At 41.4% G+C, this 17553-nt stretch overlaps 1 protein-coding gene across 31 annotated transcripts in view; it reads right to left on the reverse strand.

The window, feature by feature from the left end:
* SGMS1 (sphingomyelin synthase 1) overlaps window positions 1-17553 on the reverse strand; it is a 323882-nt gene that overhangs the window by 117293 nt on the left and 189036 nt on the right. For 27 of the 31 annotated variants that reach the window (NM_001206135.2, XM_059881886.1, XM_005225390.4 and 24 more), the window contains one exon: window positions 4275-4355. The exons of the other annotated variants lie outside the window; for them this stretch is intronic. The gene's annotated coding sequence lies outside the window, so the exon portion shown is untranslated. The remainder of the gene's footprint in view (window positions 1-4274; window positions 4356-17553) is intronic. 31 annotated transcript variants of the gene reach the window in all.

Here is a 17553-nt window from a genome sequence, read left to right on the forward strand (position 1 = left end):
TAAATATAAAGTGGTATTACTATTAAATTATGATATTTATCCCTTATCCCATATCTTTCCCAAATTATCTTTAAATTTAATAATAAACAGTTTGTTTAAATTTCTTAAGTAGAAAATACATTTATTAATGGTATTTTCTTCCCCTGTCAAAACCATAAGCTCCCCTAGTCGAGTTTTTTTCTATGCACACACACGTACTTTCCCCATGACTTCTCTTACTTGTTTACTTCCTGACTAGTCAGTTTCTTAAGACTCTCAAGAAGTTTCAGAAGGCACCACTATTAATTTTTTATTTTTTCCCAAACAAGAGAAATGGAGGGCAATTAAAGACAGTCTTCATTTCAAGTATGATAGAGATTCCACACGTGGCCCCCAACTAAGAGTGAATACAGGGCTTAACATCAAAGATGCTCCTACCTCTGTCTTCTACCTCTAGTCCTAATTAGCAGGACCTGCCTTCTCTCTGCATTCAACCAAACTACAATTCTGGCCTTTCCCGAGAATGGAATCTTCCTTTCCCACCTCTCCCTCTTGGCTCAAAAACTGTTCTACCTACACACTCTGTTCAAAGATCCTGTCCAAGTAATTGGCTAAGTGTACCACAGTGCATACACAAAGATGTTCATCACAGTGGGCTTTAAAAGAATGAAAAGTTGAAAACAAACTAAATGCTCACTAGTAAGGAAATGGCTAAATACATTACAGATCACATATACATGGGATGCTATAGAACAGTAACAAAAATGATGTAGATTATATCTATTGATTTGGCATGGTCTCAGTTTATTATTAGTCTAATCAGGTTTCAAAGTAATATTGATAATGATCCATTTTAGGGAGAAAAAATATCTAATTTGGGCACAGGAACAGTATGCAAAATATATAAAAAAAACAAAAACCTAATAATCGTATCTCTGGGTAGTGATAATGAGTTTTCTAATCTTAATAATTTTCACATTTTAATATTCTTTCCAATTAGCATTGTTAATTTTATAACCTAAAAAAAGGCATTTTAATTAAAAGGCATTAATCATTAAATACGCAATTCAAATGTCATCTGCTCCTGAACACCCCCCCAGCCCACTCTTATCACACAGGTAATTCCTCTCTCTTGTCTGTTTCCTGAGTATTTAATATATCATAACATTTACCACGCTTGTTTTGAAATGACAGTTTTCTCGGTTCAGACTTGATTATCAACTCTTGAATAAGTGGAATAAGCCTGTTTTATTTTTACTGCTGCTTAGTCATTCAGTCCTGTCCGACTGTTTGTGACCCCATGGACTGTAGCCCTCCAGGCTCCTCTGTCCCTGGGATTTTCCAGGTAAGAAAACTGGAGTAGGTAGCCATTCCCTTCTCTAGGGTGTCTTCCCAACTCAGGGATGGAACCCAAGTCACCTGCGTTGAAAGCAGATTCTTAACCATCTGTGTCACCAGGGAATCTACCCTAATGACCCATGACTCTCAAGTCTCCAGACACCACTGAGTATGCTGATGTGAGCATAAAGCAAGGCTCTAAAATCTGCACATTTGACATTTGTACACGCAGTGCTCTAATCAAAAATTAATCTACTGTGGGGATGTTTGGAAGATGCATAGGGTCCATTTTGGAGGGAGAAATTATCAGTCAGGATATTTTATCTGTGGGAACACTTCTCTATTAATCATTACTCCCATGTTTGCTTTCAGAGTTACCAAAGACACCCTGATTCAACTTAAGATATGTCAATATTTCTTAGTCCAGAAATTAGCCTCTCAGACTTTTACCCATGAGCTTCCTCTTCAAAAGGACAAGAATTACTTTTATAATAATCCAAGTCCAATCCTGACTCGGTAGGAAATATAAATACCTATTGTTTTAGGAAGAAATAAGGGAAATAAATGTTTTAAGATTATGTAAGTCTGATTCAGGGAATTGACATAAACAAAGGTTTTGAAATAGCCAAGGCATTTTTTTTTTGAAGGTTCAATAAAGAATGTGTTTTGAGAACTAGGTGGGTGAGATTTAAAATAAATACAAGCACCACGATCTTAGCTGTTACTTAGCAATTTCAGGCTTCAATTATTCCCTTCTAAAGGGCAAGTGACAAGACTAAAGAAATTGCTTCCAGAAGAAACACTGAGATATCTGATCCAGTTTCCTTTCTTCTCTCCATTTTACTCCCTAAGATCTTAATCCAGCCGGTATGAACTTTAAACTGCTCAGGTTTTTGGTTTTGGTTTGTTCTCTCTGGAGACAATTCCTTTTTCTTAATTTCTGAATCAAAAGCGAAGCTACGTGCCATCATTAGTCAAGAGACACCTTGGCTGCTTGTCCCCAAAGTGTCACTACCTGAGGAAATGCAGACTCGCCAGAGTACAAAGAAGGAAAATAAAAAAGTTCAAAAGAAAGTAAACAGTCTGACTTATCTCCACACACTATCACTCAAAAGCCAGAAGAAGTGAGGGGTGCCAGGGGCCAGTTACAAAGCTGAGTTAATAACATGAGCACTATAGTCACACACTTAAAAAAATAGATCTAAATTCTGGATTGATCTTGGCACTTATCTTCACGCCAGAAGCTGTGGGGGCATGACAACTTGGGTTACCTAGCGTGGATTCAAAAGCAGATCTTGCTTTTATCAACCAAACCAAACTCTTACCACCAGGGCTAAGAAAGATAATTGAAGATTTCTGGCTTGGAAATGTCTTCACAATAGGAAACTTACCACCACTGGTGTGCTGAGGCCAGCTCATGTATCACTCCCTTAAAACCTTGCATATTCTCAGGACTTGGGGCAAGGCGATTGTTAAACACACCATCAATAAATGCTAAATTATATAAACATACAATTAAAATGCTGCTGCTAAGTCACTTCAGTCGTGTCCGACTCTGTGCGACCCCATAGACGGCAGCCCACCAGGCTCCCCTGTCTCTGGGATTCTCCAGGCAAGAACACTGGAGAGGGTTACCATTTTCTTCTCCAATGCATGAAAGTGAAAAGTGAAAGTGAAGTCGCTCAGTCGTGTCCGACTCTTAGCAACACCATGGATTGTAGCCTACTAGGCTCCTCTGTCCATGGGATTCCCCAGGCAAGAGTACTGGAGTGGGTTGCTATTGCCTTCTCCAAAACAATTAAACTATACTAGAAACAAAAACACATCATTTCCTGTTTTACTACGATCAATGATCTTTGATGTTCTTTGCAACTGTTGTACCTGGTTGGTAGGGAATCATATAAAGGTGTGCTCCTGCAATCACTTCTCAACTCTGCTGGCAGTAATGCTTGATGGTAGCATGAAATCAGCGATGGTGAAAGTGTTCACACTACAGAAATTTGCAAATGCTACAAACCACTGCCCGCCCCCCGCCCCCCAATCAGGACTGACTCTGAACATTTACTTGCATATCAATATCTGCAATGTTTACCCACCACTGCCTGGCAGTAGCTCAGGAAGTTAAGCTGGTCAGTCTCCTAAATCAAAATAACGGTCTGTAAACTATAAATCATGATGCAAATATAAGGATGGAAAGTAACTACTTGTACTGTGGCCCTGTAATGTAACAGTCACAGCACAAAGTACTATCCTAATAGTCTTTCATTTCATGAGAAATATTATCAAATCCAGGATACTGATGAGTCAACTGAGGTGGAGAGGCTGAGTAAGGACTAAAACCACAATAGCCAGAGTCAGGTGTGTGAATGTCTGACTCAAAAATGTATGACCTTTCCACTAACCATTATGACTACCATAATGAAACCAAAACCAATCACATATAACTGTCACGTAATTTGCAAATACTAACGGCCTTTTATGTGTTAAAAGAAAAAAAAAAAAGGTACATTGAAGAGGACTAGACAAAGAGCTCAATTTTTTCATATTCACCAAGTTTATTCATATTTACCTCCAAAATGTACCCACAAAAAGTGAGTAAGAAATAAGGCCCATGGCACCAGTGGAAGAAAGAATGATCTGCATTTGAGACAGGCTAAGTCCAAGGTTAATGTAAGAGGGATCCCCTTTCAGTTTTTTAAATATTTATACTCTATCCACCAAGCTGACACACTCAACTTAAAATGAGACACTCTGCCAAGAAAGAACAATGCAAAAGAATCTCTGAAATGTTGGCACCAAGTTTCTGAAGTATTTACATACTCAGATACTTACTTTTCAAAATTTTCTTTTTTAAACTTTTAAGGTATTTAATTGGGCTATTATTTTAACTTTGTTTCTTACAGAAAATTCACCCTGTAGTCAAAAGAATGCCAAAGAGCTAACAAAATTTTACTCACTGATTATTTTTTAAAATTCTTGTCATCTTGGCTTCCTATAAGTTACCGGCTTCTCCCACTGTTCCTGTACATTTCCATCACCTGCCATGAGAAGAGAGAATCTGATTATATATCTCATAAAGTCCATTTCTTGGTTTCTACTACATAAGTCTTCTCCTTTCTTTATAACTTAGAGAGAAATATGGTCGTCTCTTCCTTTCTCTCCAAAATCAAAACGGCAGGAGAGAACACCACAGAAGATCACCTCAAGAGAAAAGACTTTAAAGAGCGCTATCTCTACTGTTGGGGGGTTGGGGTGGAGACTTTTAAAATACCCTCCCTTATGTTTTCGGGAAGAAATTTTTAGTCTGTCTCTTAGAAGGAAGCAGTATTAGAGTAAGCCACTTTCTCTCCCCTTCCCCAAACCCCTTCTTCCTTCTTAAAAGTGAGTGACTAGCCACTTGGGCTTCCCTGGTGGCTCAGAGGGTAAAGCATCTGCCTACAATGAGGGAGACCTGGGTTCAATCCCTGGGTCAGGAAGATCCCCTGGAGAAGGAAATGCCAACCCACTCTAGTACTCTTGCCTGAAAAATCCCATGGACAGAGAAGCCTGGTAGGCTACAGTCCATGGGGTCGCAAAGAGCTGGACACGACTGAGCAACTTTCAACCACTTGAGAACTCTAGAGGAACCACTGGCGTGGTGCTGAGGCCCCACTCTGAGCTGGGCAGCAAGGGTCTCCCCCCAGTTCTCTCCAACACCGGGAGTCAAGCTAATTTCCCCACAGTAAACAGGACAACAGCAGCCAGTTTCTGGGAGGACCAGCCAGCTCTCTCTGTTGGCTTCTCTCCAGCAGAGTTGCTGGACTAGGATGACTCCATTAGGGTTACTGGGGTCCAATGCATGTTTTAGAGACAGAGCGAACTGACACTTCTGAGTTTTCCAATCCTGCTTTTATCAATAATTAAGTTACTACCTATGTTGATTCCCATTTGAATTGTTGATCTATTTCACAAACTGTTTAAAGATTACAAGATAGAAGAGAGACATGATTAGGCAACCCAAACCACCATCTGTCAAAGGACAATGCCTAGATAAAAGGTTTGCTCAAAGTCCTACCACTTTCTAGTCACATGACCTTGGGAAAATCCATTCACGTTCCCCAGCCTCAATTTCATTATTTCTGAAAGAGGATCAAATGGCCCCTACCATACTGTGTGGTTGTTCGGATTAAATGAAATGAAAGCCATGATGTGCCAAAGTCAAGCATGCTTTAATCTAACAAGGGACACTCAGTGCTCAGACTTGCTAGTTTGTCCATACTTTCAGTTCAGATATTGGTGATCCATATAATTTGTGGACTAATGGATTACACTGGACCAGGCATAGACTTGGATTACTGTGATATTGAATGGTTTGCCTTGGAAATGAACAGAGATCATTCTGTCATTTTTGACACTGCGTCCAAATACTGCATTTCAGACTCTTCTGTTGACTTCGATGGCTACTCCATTTCTTCTAAGGGATTCTTGCCCACAGTAGTACATATAATGGTCATCTGAGTTAAATTCACCCATTCCAGTCCACTTTTGTTTGCTGATTCCTAAAATGTCGATGTTCACTCTTGGCATCTTCTGTTTGACCACTTCCAATTTGCCTTGATTCATGGACCTAACATTCCAGGTTCCTATGCAATATTGCTCTTTATAACATCAGACTTTACTTCCATCGTGGCTCAGCTGGTAAAGAATCCACCTGCAATGTGGGAAACCTGGGTTCAATCCCCGGGCTCAGAAGAGCCCCTGGAGAAGGCTACCCACTCCAGTATTCTGGCCTGGAGAATTTCATGGACTGTATTGTCCATGGGGTCACAAAGAGTCGGACACGACTGAGCAACTTTCACTTTCACTTACTTCCATCACCAGTCACATGCACAATTGGGTGTTGTTGCTTTGGCTCCATCTCTTCATTTTTTCTAGAGTTCTTTCTCCACTGATCTCCAGGAGCTTATTGGGCAACTACCGACCTGGGGAGTTCATCTTTCAGTGTCCTACCTTTTTGCATTTTCATACTGTTCATGAGGTTCTCAACGCAAGAATATTGAAGTGATTTGTCTTTCCCTTCTCCAGTGGACTACATTTTGTCAGAGCTCTCCACCATGACCCGATGGTCTTGGGTAGCCCCACACAGCAAGGCTCATAGTTTCATTGAGTTAGACCAGGCTGTGGGCCATGTGATCAGATTGGTTAGTTTTCTGTGACTGTGGTTTTCAGTCTATCTCTCCTCAGATGGAGAAGGATAAGAGGCTTATGAAAGCTTGCTGATTTCATAAGAGACTGACTGAGGGGGATACTGGGTCTTGTTCTGATGGGTGGGGCCATGCTCAGTAAACCTTTAATCCAACTTTCTATTGATGGGTGGGGCTGTGTTCCCTCCCTGTTATTTGCCTGGGGCCAAACGATGGTGGAGGTAATGAAGATAATGGCGACCTCCTTGAAAAGGTTGAAGACCTACAGTTCAGTTCAGTTCAGTTCAGTCGCTCAGTCGTGTCCGACTCTTTGTGAACCCATGAATCACAGCACACCAGGCCTCCCTGTCCATCACCAACTCCCGGAGTTCACTCAAACTCACGTCCATCAAGTCGGTGATGCCATCCAGCCATCTCATCCTCTGTCGTCCCTTTCTCCTCCTGCCCCTAATCCTTCCCAGCATCAGCATATTTTCCAATGAGTCAACTCTTCACATGAGGTGGCCAAAGTACTGGAGTTTCAGCTTTAGCATCATTCCTTCCAAAGAACACCCAGGGCTGATCTCCTTTAGAATGGACTGGTTGGATCTCCTTGCAGTCCAAGGGACTCTCAAGAGTCTTCTCCAACACCACAGTTCAAAAGCATCAATTCTTCAGCGCTCAGCTTTCTTCACAGTCCAACTTTCACATCCATACATGATTACTGGAAAAACCATAGCCTTGACTAGATGGACCTTTGTTGGCAAAGTAATGTCTCTGCTTTTCAATATGCTATCTAGGTTGGTCATAACTTTCCTTCCATGGAGTAAGCATCTTTTAATTTCATGGCTGCAATCACCATCTGCAGTGATTTTGGAGCCCCCAAAAATAAAGTCTGACACTGTTTCCACTGTTTCCCCATCTATTTGCCATGAAGTGATGGGACCAAATGCCATAATCTTAGTTTTCTGAATGTTAAGCTTTAAGCCAACTTTTTCACTCTCCTCTTTCACTTTCATCAAGAGGCTTTTGAGTTCCTCTTCACTTTCTGCCATAACGGTGGTGTCATCTGCATATCTGAGAAGACCTACAACTAACACTCAAAAAAGATGTCCTTTTCATTATAGGGGCTGCTGCTGCTAAGTCACTTCAGTCGTGTCCGACTCTGTGCGACCCCATAGACGGCAGCCCGCCAGCCTCCCCCCGTCCCTGGGATTCTCCAGGCAAGAACACTGGAGTGGGTTGCCATTTCCTTCTCCAATGGATGAAAGTGAAAAGTGAAAGGTAAGTCGCTCAGTCATGTCTGACTCTCAGCGACCCCATGGACTGCAGCCTACCAGGCTCCTCAGTCCACGGGATTTTCCAAGCAAGAGTACTGGAGTGGGGTGCCATCACCTTCTCTGCATTATAGGGGACTGGAATGCAAAAGAAGGAAGTCAAGAAATACCTGGAGTAACAGGCAAATTTGGCCTTGGAGTACAGAATGAAGCAGGACAAAGGCTAATAGAGTTTTGCTAAGAGAACTCACTGGTCATAGCAAACACCGTCTTCCAACAACACAAGAGATGACTCTACCCATGGACATCACCAGATGGCCAACACCAAAATGAGATTGATTATATTCTTTGCAGCCAAAGATGGAGAAGCTCTATACAGTCAACAACAACAAAAAGGCCAGGAGCTAACTGTGGCTGAGATCATGAAATCCTTATTGCCAAATTCAGACTTAAATTGAAGAAAGTAGGGAAAACCACTAGACGATTCAGGTATGACCTAAATCAAATCCCTTATGATTATTCAGTGGAAGTGAGAAATGATTCAAGAGATTAGATCTGATAGACAGAGTGACTGAAGAACTATGGACAGAGGTTCATGACATTGTACAGGAGGCAGGGATCAAGATGATCCCCAAGAAAAAGAAATGCATAAAGGCAAAAATGGTTGTCTCAGGAGGCCTTATAAATAGCTATGAAAAGAAGAGAAGCGAAAAGCAAAGGAGAAAAGGAAAGATATACCTATTTGAATGCAGAGTTCCAAAGAAGAGCAAAGAGAGATAAGAAAGCCTTCCTCAGTGATCAATGCAAAAAAATAGAGGAAAACAACAAAATGGGAAAGACTAGAGATCTCTTCAAAAAAAATTAGAGATACCAAGGGAACATTTCATGCAAAGATGGGCACAATAAAGGACAGAAATGGTATGGTCCTAACAGAGGCAGAAGAAATTGAGGTGGCAGGAATACACAGAAGAACTATACAAAAAAGATCTTAATGACCCAGATAATCACGATGGTGTGATCACTCACCTAGAGCCAGACATCCTGGAATGTGAAGTCAAGTGGGCCTTAGAAAGCATCACTACAAACAAAGCTAGTGGAGGTGATGGAATTCCAGTGGAGGTATTCCAAATCCTGAAAGATGATGCTGTGAAAGTGCTGTAGTCAATATGCCAGCAAATTTGGAAAGCTCAGCAGTGGCCACAGGACTGGAAAAGGTCAGTTTTCATTCCAATCCCAAAGAAAGGCAATGCCAAAGAATGCTCAAACTACCGCACAATTGCACTCATCTTACACGCTAGTAAAGTAACGCTCAAAATTCTCCAAGCCAGGCTTCAACAGTATGTGAACTGTGAACTTCCAGATGTTCAAGCTGGAATTAGAAAAGCAAGAGGAACCAGAGATTAAATTGCCAACATCTGCTGGATCATGGAAAAAGCAAGAGAGTTCCAGAAAAACATCTACTTCTGCTTTATTGACTATGCCAAAGCCTTTGACTATGTGGATCACAATAAACTGTGGGAAATTCTGAAAGAGATGGGAATACCAGACCACCTGACCTCCTGAGAAATCAGTATGCAGGTAAGAAGCAACAGTTAGAACTGGACATGGAACAACAGACTGGTTCCAAATCAAGAAAGGAGTACATCAAGGCTGTATATTGTCACCCTGCTTATTTAACTTATATGCAGAGTACATCATGAGAAATGCTGGGCTGGATGAAGCACAAGCTGGAATCAAGACTGCCGGGAGAAATATCAATAACCTCAGATATGCAGATGACACCACCGTTATGGCAGAATTTGAAGAAGAACTAAAGAGCCTCTTGATGAAAGTGAAAGAGAAAAGTGAAAAAGTTGGCTTAAAGCTCAACATTCAGAAAACAAAGATCATGGAATCCGGTCCCATCACTTCATGACAAATAGATGGGGAAACAGTGACAGACTTTATTTTGGGGGGCTCCAAAATCACTGCAGATGGTGACTGCAGCCATGAAATTAAAAGACACTTACTTCTTGGAAGGAAAGTTATGACCAACCTAGATAGCATATTAAAAAGCAGAGACATTACTTTGCCAACAAAGGTCCATCTAGTCAAAGCTATGGTTTTTCCAGCAGTCATGTATGGATGTGAGAGTTGGACTGTGAAGAAGGCTGAGCACAGAAGAATTGATGCTTTTGAACTGTTGGTGTTGGAGAAGACTCTTGAGAGTCCGTTGGACTGCAAGGAGATCCAACCAGTCCATCCTAAAGGAAACCAGTCCCTAATATTCATTGGAAGAACTGATGCTGAAGCTGAAGCTCCAATACTTTAGCCACCTGATGCAAAAAACTGACTCATTTGAAAAGACCCTGATGCTGGGAAAGATTGAAGGCAGGAGAGAAGGAGACGACAGAGGATAAGATGGTTGAATGGAATCACTGAGTCAATGGACATGAGTCTGAGTAAACTCCAGGAGTTGGTGACGGACAGGGAGGCCTGGTGTGCTGCAGTCCATGGGGTCGCAAAGAGTCGGACACGACTGAGCGACTGAGCTGAATGGCTTACACTCAGCAAACTGTCCCCCTTTTACTGAAAGTAAATGATCAGAGTATGTTTTACTTCTGTTTTTCAATTTCACAACATTTTAGGGCCCACCAGCAAGGGATATGAAGTTCCAGTTTCCCTTTACAGTACAGCCCAAATGAAAACATCTCACTTCTACCAAGCAGAACGCAAGGACTGCTCCTTTTATGTGAAGAACATACGGCTCCAAGTAGACGACACTTATAAAAGAAGAACCTGTTAACTTTCCTTGCTTGAAGCCTCAGTGTTAAAGGAGTTCAGAGACAGGAGATAATATTAATGATAAAATGCCTCCACGCAGAGATACCATGAGACACGGTTAACCTCAGTTACAGAACAGGCAGAATCTCCTAGTTATCCAGACCTTTAGGGTGTATGTGTGTGTGTAAGAGGGGCATAAAGGGAGAGAAATGAAAAACACCACACCAATACAGAAAACTTCGTAGTTCTTGTCAACACCAACAAAAATAGCAGGGAAGGAATGAAGAGTCAAAGATCTGTAGATTATACCCAGCACAGAGGAACTTGCTCAAATGCAGAGGATTTGATGTAAGTTTAAAACACATAAGCGTGAATTCCACCTTTTGCTATTTAACAGCATTGGTCTTTGCCAAGTAATTTAATTATTAAGCCTCAGTTTCCAGGTCTGTAAAATGGGGACAATAATACATCCCCCTGGGGAGTAGTTGCGCAGATTAGAGATAATACATATACAGTGTCCACCACAGAATATGTCCCCCAAATATAATTATTGTGTTATTGTGCTAGTGCAAGCATGATAGTCTATTAAATTCATAGCTACCAGCACAATTATGGTATTGAGTCCATTAAATTCAGACTCTTTCTGTAGGTGAACAGTTTGGAAGGAGTTTCAAGTGATCCTTTTGACAGCAACATGGAACATTTCTATTTTGATCCTAATGAAGTGTTAAATAAAAATCTCCACTTTCGTTGGCAGCCTTTACTAACATGCAAACCAGAAGTTCTAGTTATACATTTGTTGGCATTCTTTGCATCAGTACCAAGTTTCTTTTTTTGATGATAAATTCTTAAAAGAGGGAATGAATCATTTCCACTAGTGTTAATTCTTCTGGTTTGCATTATAATGTGAACCACTTGGTGGGCATTTGTGGGACATAAAAGCCACCTTGAGAGTGGCAGTCCAGCTATTTATCTCCAAGGTAAGCTTTGCATTACAGCCTCATCAACAATAGTAAGAATTTATCAGCTACGTTTTCAAGGAAAACAAAGGCCAAGAGGTGAAGCAATACCCACGTTTAAACAGAACTTTGTATCTACAGAAAGTACTCCTTGATCCCCTTCATCTCTTTGGGACTCACTCCAGTGATGCTGACTGCTCAGAGTAAACTGTATACGCTTCTTGTACCTTCAAAACCCACGAGTAAATGTCTCATTACAGTTTAGTTGCTCCTGATTTTTTAACAAAAACATATTCTTTGCTATGATGGAAAGCATTTTAATAGGTTCTAGGAATCAAATTCTTTCTCAAAGATGGTCATTTGCCACCACCATGGTTATCTGAAAGAATTATAAGTGACTTCAGCAACGGACTATGCAGCTGGCAGAGGACACTGTGCTCACTGCTGGAGGTGGGGAAGGAGTTATAAGGTGGTTGAGGTGACGTTCATTTAAGAGAACGCAGTGCAATGGCAGTTTCACCAGAATACAAGCAATTAACTTAGCTGAGGCACTTAAGGAGAACAATCTGGATATATAAAATCTTGGGTGGGATAGTTAAAAACCCAGTATTTCTTAATCACACCTCATATATGATGTTAAGATTCTACAACAGTCATGAAGAAATCTAGCTAACAAGAACACAGACCTTTCAGAACACCTGCTTTATCTTCGAGGGTGAGGCCAAACTTCCCAAAGGTAGAACGTGACTGGAGGGCATCAAAGTCAAGATCATTTGAGAGCCGAGACGCTAGAGGATGGCCTTTGCACTAAGACTGCAGAAGGAGATAGGAGCTCTTGTATCATAAGACATGATTGCTTTGCATTTTTGGCCTCTTTTCTCCTAAAGAGTTCATGAAAAGTGCTTAGATTTCTCTATGGCAGATGGTGTCCTTCCGTCACTAAAAGCATGTGCTTTGCAGTCACACAGAACCACACTCCCCAATCTACCTTGAAGACCTTGAGCGTGTCATTAAATTCCCCTGAGCCTCGGTATTCCTGCCTAGAGAGTCCCATGGACAGAGGAGCCTGATGGGCTACAGACCGTGGTGTCTCAAAGAGTCAGACATGACTGAGCGACTTAAACTCACTTTTCTGTTTCATCAATAGAATGGGAGTAACAGTAGTACTACAACTTATTGTTGCTTTATGGGCTAAAGATATACTGCCTGCACACAGCTTTATAAGGCTCATGACAAACACTAAGTGCTCATTAAATGTTGTGCTATTGGAAGAAGTAAACTATTCTCATCTTTAGGAGGTCTGTAGGTTCCAAGGCAACAGTAATCAAAAAAAGATGTTTCCTCATAAGCTCAGAAATGTTCTGGCCTACTTCACCAGAAAAAAAGGCTTCATCTAAAGTTTCAGTGAGTGGTAAAGCACACATCACTCTAATATCTGTGCACGTATCTTGGGAGCACAGTGAGAGCAGCAGCAGCGAGCAGAGGCTTGTTGGCCAGTGAGAAAATCAGAACAGTTCACAGCAGTCACCTGGAAACAAAATGCATCACTTGCTCGAGATTCCTCAGCTAATAAATGGCAAAGCTGAGATTCGAAACCAGGGAGCCTGGCTTCAGTCCTTGCTCTTAACCTGATACTATGCTGTCTCCTCAGCAATGAGGAAGAGCAGTAATTGGAGACTGACCAAGTCACAGGCCGGGAGCAGGCCAGAGAAAGGCAAGAAACCCTGTAAAGATGACTGAAGGGAAGAGGGTAATAAGGGAAATGACACAAATGGGCAGCTAATAGGGCCAATGATTCTAAATTAAAATCTAAAACATAGTCATAGCAAGAACTCTAGAAGGACGGCACTGGGAAAGTGAACTAGCTTCGGGCTTCAGCACTTGTTTAAAGACAACAGTGAACAGAAGACATAAAAGCTGAGAAGATGCCTCCTAAGTCATTATGTTAGCCGCATCATGACTTAGAAACACCTGCCAGGAATCACATCACACACACAAAACACGAGTGTTACAGGAGAGCCCCCAAAGCATAAGAGTTTCTTATCAAGACTGAGTCTCCTACTACCTCTTCCTGGTGTTTCTACAGAAGAAAAGAGTGAAGAAAGGCCACCAGGGTGTTGAGTTCCCCATGTTGGTCAGAAGGAAGGGATAAGAAAAAAGAACTGTGCCCCCAAGTTAAGTAGACAAATACCCAGAGAGGAAAAAAAGTGATAAAAAGAAGTCATATTCCTGCCAGACTCCAAAACAGTCCCCATAACCACCATCTCTTATTATCCATGCTTGTGAAATCCTCTTCCCTTGACTGCAAGTGGGACTTGTGAATAAGACAAAAATGACAGGGCATGTAGTTATGTCACATGAGACAGTAACATCCATTCTGCAGCAAGATTCTCTGGGGGAAAGCTGAAGCAAGCTGCCAAGCAGTGGACTGCCTATAGAGAGAGCCAGCGGAAGGCAGCCTCCAGCTGACAGTGAACAAGCAACTGGGAGCCCACCAGAAACTGAATTCTGCCGTCAATTATGCGATCTCAGAAGAAAGCCCTTCTACATTCGAGCCTCAGATGAGACCGCAGCCCTGGCTGACACCCTGGCTGGAGCCTTATAAAGTACCAAGACAAACCACAGCCAGACTCCTGACACACAGAAGCTGTCCCAGAGAGTTATGCACTAATTCAGCAGCTAAGTTGGTAGTGGTGCTGTCACGCAGCTATGCATAACCAATATAGAAGGGAGTTCGCACAGGCTCCTAATGCAACCACTTGTCCTTCGGAGACAGGAGGGGAAGGAAGGAGGTCAGGGGCCAGGGCCTGGGAGAGAGATCGTGCCGTCACACTAGCAGGCATCCTCCCATTCAACTACCTCTGACTCAGACCCTCAGTTTCCTCTCTTACCACACACATCCTGTCATCCTTTTTTTTTAATCATTTGGAAGACAAAGTAGATTATAATTACCAAGGAAATAACAATTTTATAAATGGCAGTCAGGTTCCCTGCCTGGACTGCAAAGGCTATTTAACATGCCAAACACTGACACAATTAAATGTGATTGGTTCTATACATCAGTGTCTCTTTTGCTGTCTCGTATACAGGGTTATCGTTACCATCTTTCTAAATTCCATATGTATGCGTTAGTATACTGTATTTATGTTTTTCCTTCTGGCTTACTTCACTCTGTATAATAGGCTCCAGTTTCATCCACCTCATTAGAACTGATTCAAATGTATTCTTTTTAATGGCTGAGTAATACTCCATTGTGTATATGTACCACTGCTTTCTTATCCATTCATCTGCTGATGGACATCTAGGTTGCTTCCATGTCCTGGCTATTATAAACAGTGCTGCGATGAACATTGGGGTACACGTGTCTCTTTCCCTTCTGGTTTCCTCAGTGTGTATGCCCAGCAGTGGGATTGCTGGATCATAAGGCAGTTCTATTTCCAGTTTTTTAAGGAATCTCCACACTGTTCTCCATAGTGGCTGTACTAGTTTGCATTCCCACCAACAGTGTAAGAGGGTTCCCTTTTCTCCACACCCTCTCCAGCATTTATTATTTGTAGACTTTTGGATCGCAGCCATTCTGACTGGTGTGAAATGGTACCTCATAGTGGTTTTGATTTGCATTTCTCTGATAATGAGTGATGTTGAGCATCTTTTCAAGTGTTTGTTGTATAGACTTGATGTATAGAACAGTCTTATGGACTCTGTGGGAGAGGGAGAGGGTGGGAAGATTTGAGAGAATGGCATTGAAACATGTGAAATGTCATGTATGAAACGAGATGCCAGTCCAGGTTCAGTGCACGATGCTGGATGCTTGGGGCTGGTGTGCTGGGATGGCCCAGGGGGATGGTATGGGGAGGGGGGAGGGAGGAGGGTTCAGGATGGGGAGCATGTGTATACCTGAAATTTAAAAATGTTAAAAATTATTTAAAAAAATAATAAATATGAAAATAAAAATAAATAAATAAATTTACAGAATTAAAAAAAAAATGTGATTGGTAGCAACATGGATGCATCTAGTGATTATCATACCAAGTCAAGTAAGTCAGACAAAAAAGACATACCTGATATCACTCATATGTGGGATCTAAAAAATGATGCAAATGAACTTATTTACAAAACAGAAACAGACATACAGACATAGAAAACAAACTTACGATTACCAAAGGGGAAAGGGGCGTGGGAAGGGGATAAATAAGAGTTTGGGATTAGCAGATGCACACCACTATATAATAAAATAGATAAACAAGATCCTACTTGCTTATTCCCTATAGCACAGGGAGTTATTGACTATAATTGACTATAATAAACTATAAGGGAAAAGAATCTGAGAAAATATGTATGTATGTGTATGTGTGTATGTATATATATATATATATATATATATATAAAATGTTGCTGTTTAGTAACTAAGTCATGTCCAGATTCTTTGCAACCCCATGGACTGCAGCCCACCAGGCTCCTCTGTCCATGGGATTTCCCTGGCAAGAACACTGGAGTGGGTTGCCATTTCCTTCTCCAGGGGATCTTCCTTACCCAGGGATCTAGCCTGCATCTCCTGCACTGGTAGGCAAATTCTTTACCTCTGAACCACAGGGAAACCTATATATATATATATATATGTATGTATATGTGTGTATATATATATGTATATGTATATACACATATATACATATATACACACACACATATATACAAACTGAATCACTTTGATGTACACCAGAGACTAACACATTATAAATCAACTATATTTCAATTTAATTAATTAAAAGAAAAGAAACAGCGAAAGGACTTTGACCATCTTATGAGCTATACTATGACCCTACCTATACATAATTTTAGTAAAGGTGTGTCTTAAATCTGATATAATGGACTAAACACTATAAAAAACATATTTAGAGAGACACATTAGAGACTTTCTACTTTCTGTAGCAGTGTTTTTGAAGACAGAATAAAAACTCAACCATCTAAAGTTCCATCCAGTTGCTAATATGGACTCTTGAAAAAATCAAACATGTAGTTTGAAATCTGCTGAGCAAATATCTAACAGCTTCTACAAATTAATTCCAGTAACAATTCTCAGGCAGAGCAAACAGCTACAACTCACTGAACCAGACATCTCTTACCTAAATAGGCCATCTTGCTACACACAGAAACTGGTAGGGAAATCCTACAATCACATCATTTGAAAGCTGGAATATCCTCATTAGTTTTTTTTGTCTTAGCCTCAGAGTTGACAGATATTGACACATAGACCCAAAGCCTTGAGTAAACCTGTTCAGGGTCACCCAGCAGCACAGCCTGGACCTCCTGTTTCCCAGGCCTCTTTGTGCTCACGTCTACCAAACTCTGAGGCTTCCTTGGTGGCTCAGACAGTAAAGAACCTGCCTGCAATGCAGAAGACCCAGGTTCAATCCCAGGGTTGAGAAGATCCTCTGGAGAAGGAAATGGCTACCCACTCCAGTATTCTTGCTTGGAGAATTCCGTGGAAGAGGTTCTAGTGGGCTACAGTCCATAGGGTTGCAAAGAGTCAAACACAAGTGAACAACCTAACGATACCAAACCTTATCTTCAACTCCAAACATAACAAAATCAGTGGTATCAAATATTCTGTGAGGAAAAAAATTGGGACTAACTTTCTCTGACTCTCCAAAGCCCCGACTTGTAAAAACTAAGATCTGTGAGGGAGTTTGGGATCGACATGTAGACACTGCTATATTTCAAATGGATAACCAGTAAGGACCTTCTCTACAGCACATGGAACTCTACTCAATGTTACGTGGCAGCCTCGATGGGAGTGGAGTTTGGGGAGAATGGATACATGTGTATGTATGGCTCAGTCCCTTTGCTGTTCACCTGAAACTATGATAACATTGCTAATGGGCTATCAGTTCAGTTCAGCTCAGTCACTCGGTCGTGTCCGACTCTGTAAGCCCATGGACTGCAGTACACCAGGCTTCCCAGTCCTTCACCAACTCCCATAGCTTGCTCAAACTCATGTCCATCACGTCAGTGATGCCATCCAACCATCTCAACCTCTGTCATCCCCCTTCTTCTCCTGCCTTCAATCTTTCCCAG

The sequence above is a fragment of the Bos taurus genome, chromosome 26, assembly GCF_002263795.3.
Source record: "Bos taurus isolate L1 Dominette 01449 registration number 42190680 breed Hereford chromosome 26, ARS-UCD2.0, whole genome shotgun sequence".
In the NCBI taxonomy this organism is placed as follows: domain Eukaryota; kingdom Metazoa; phylum Chordata; class Mammalia; order Artiodactyla; family Bovidae; genus Bos; species Bos taurus.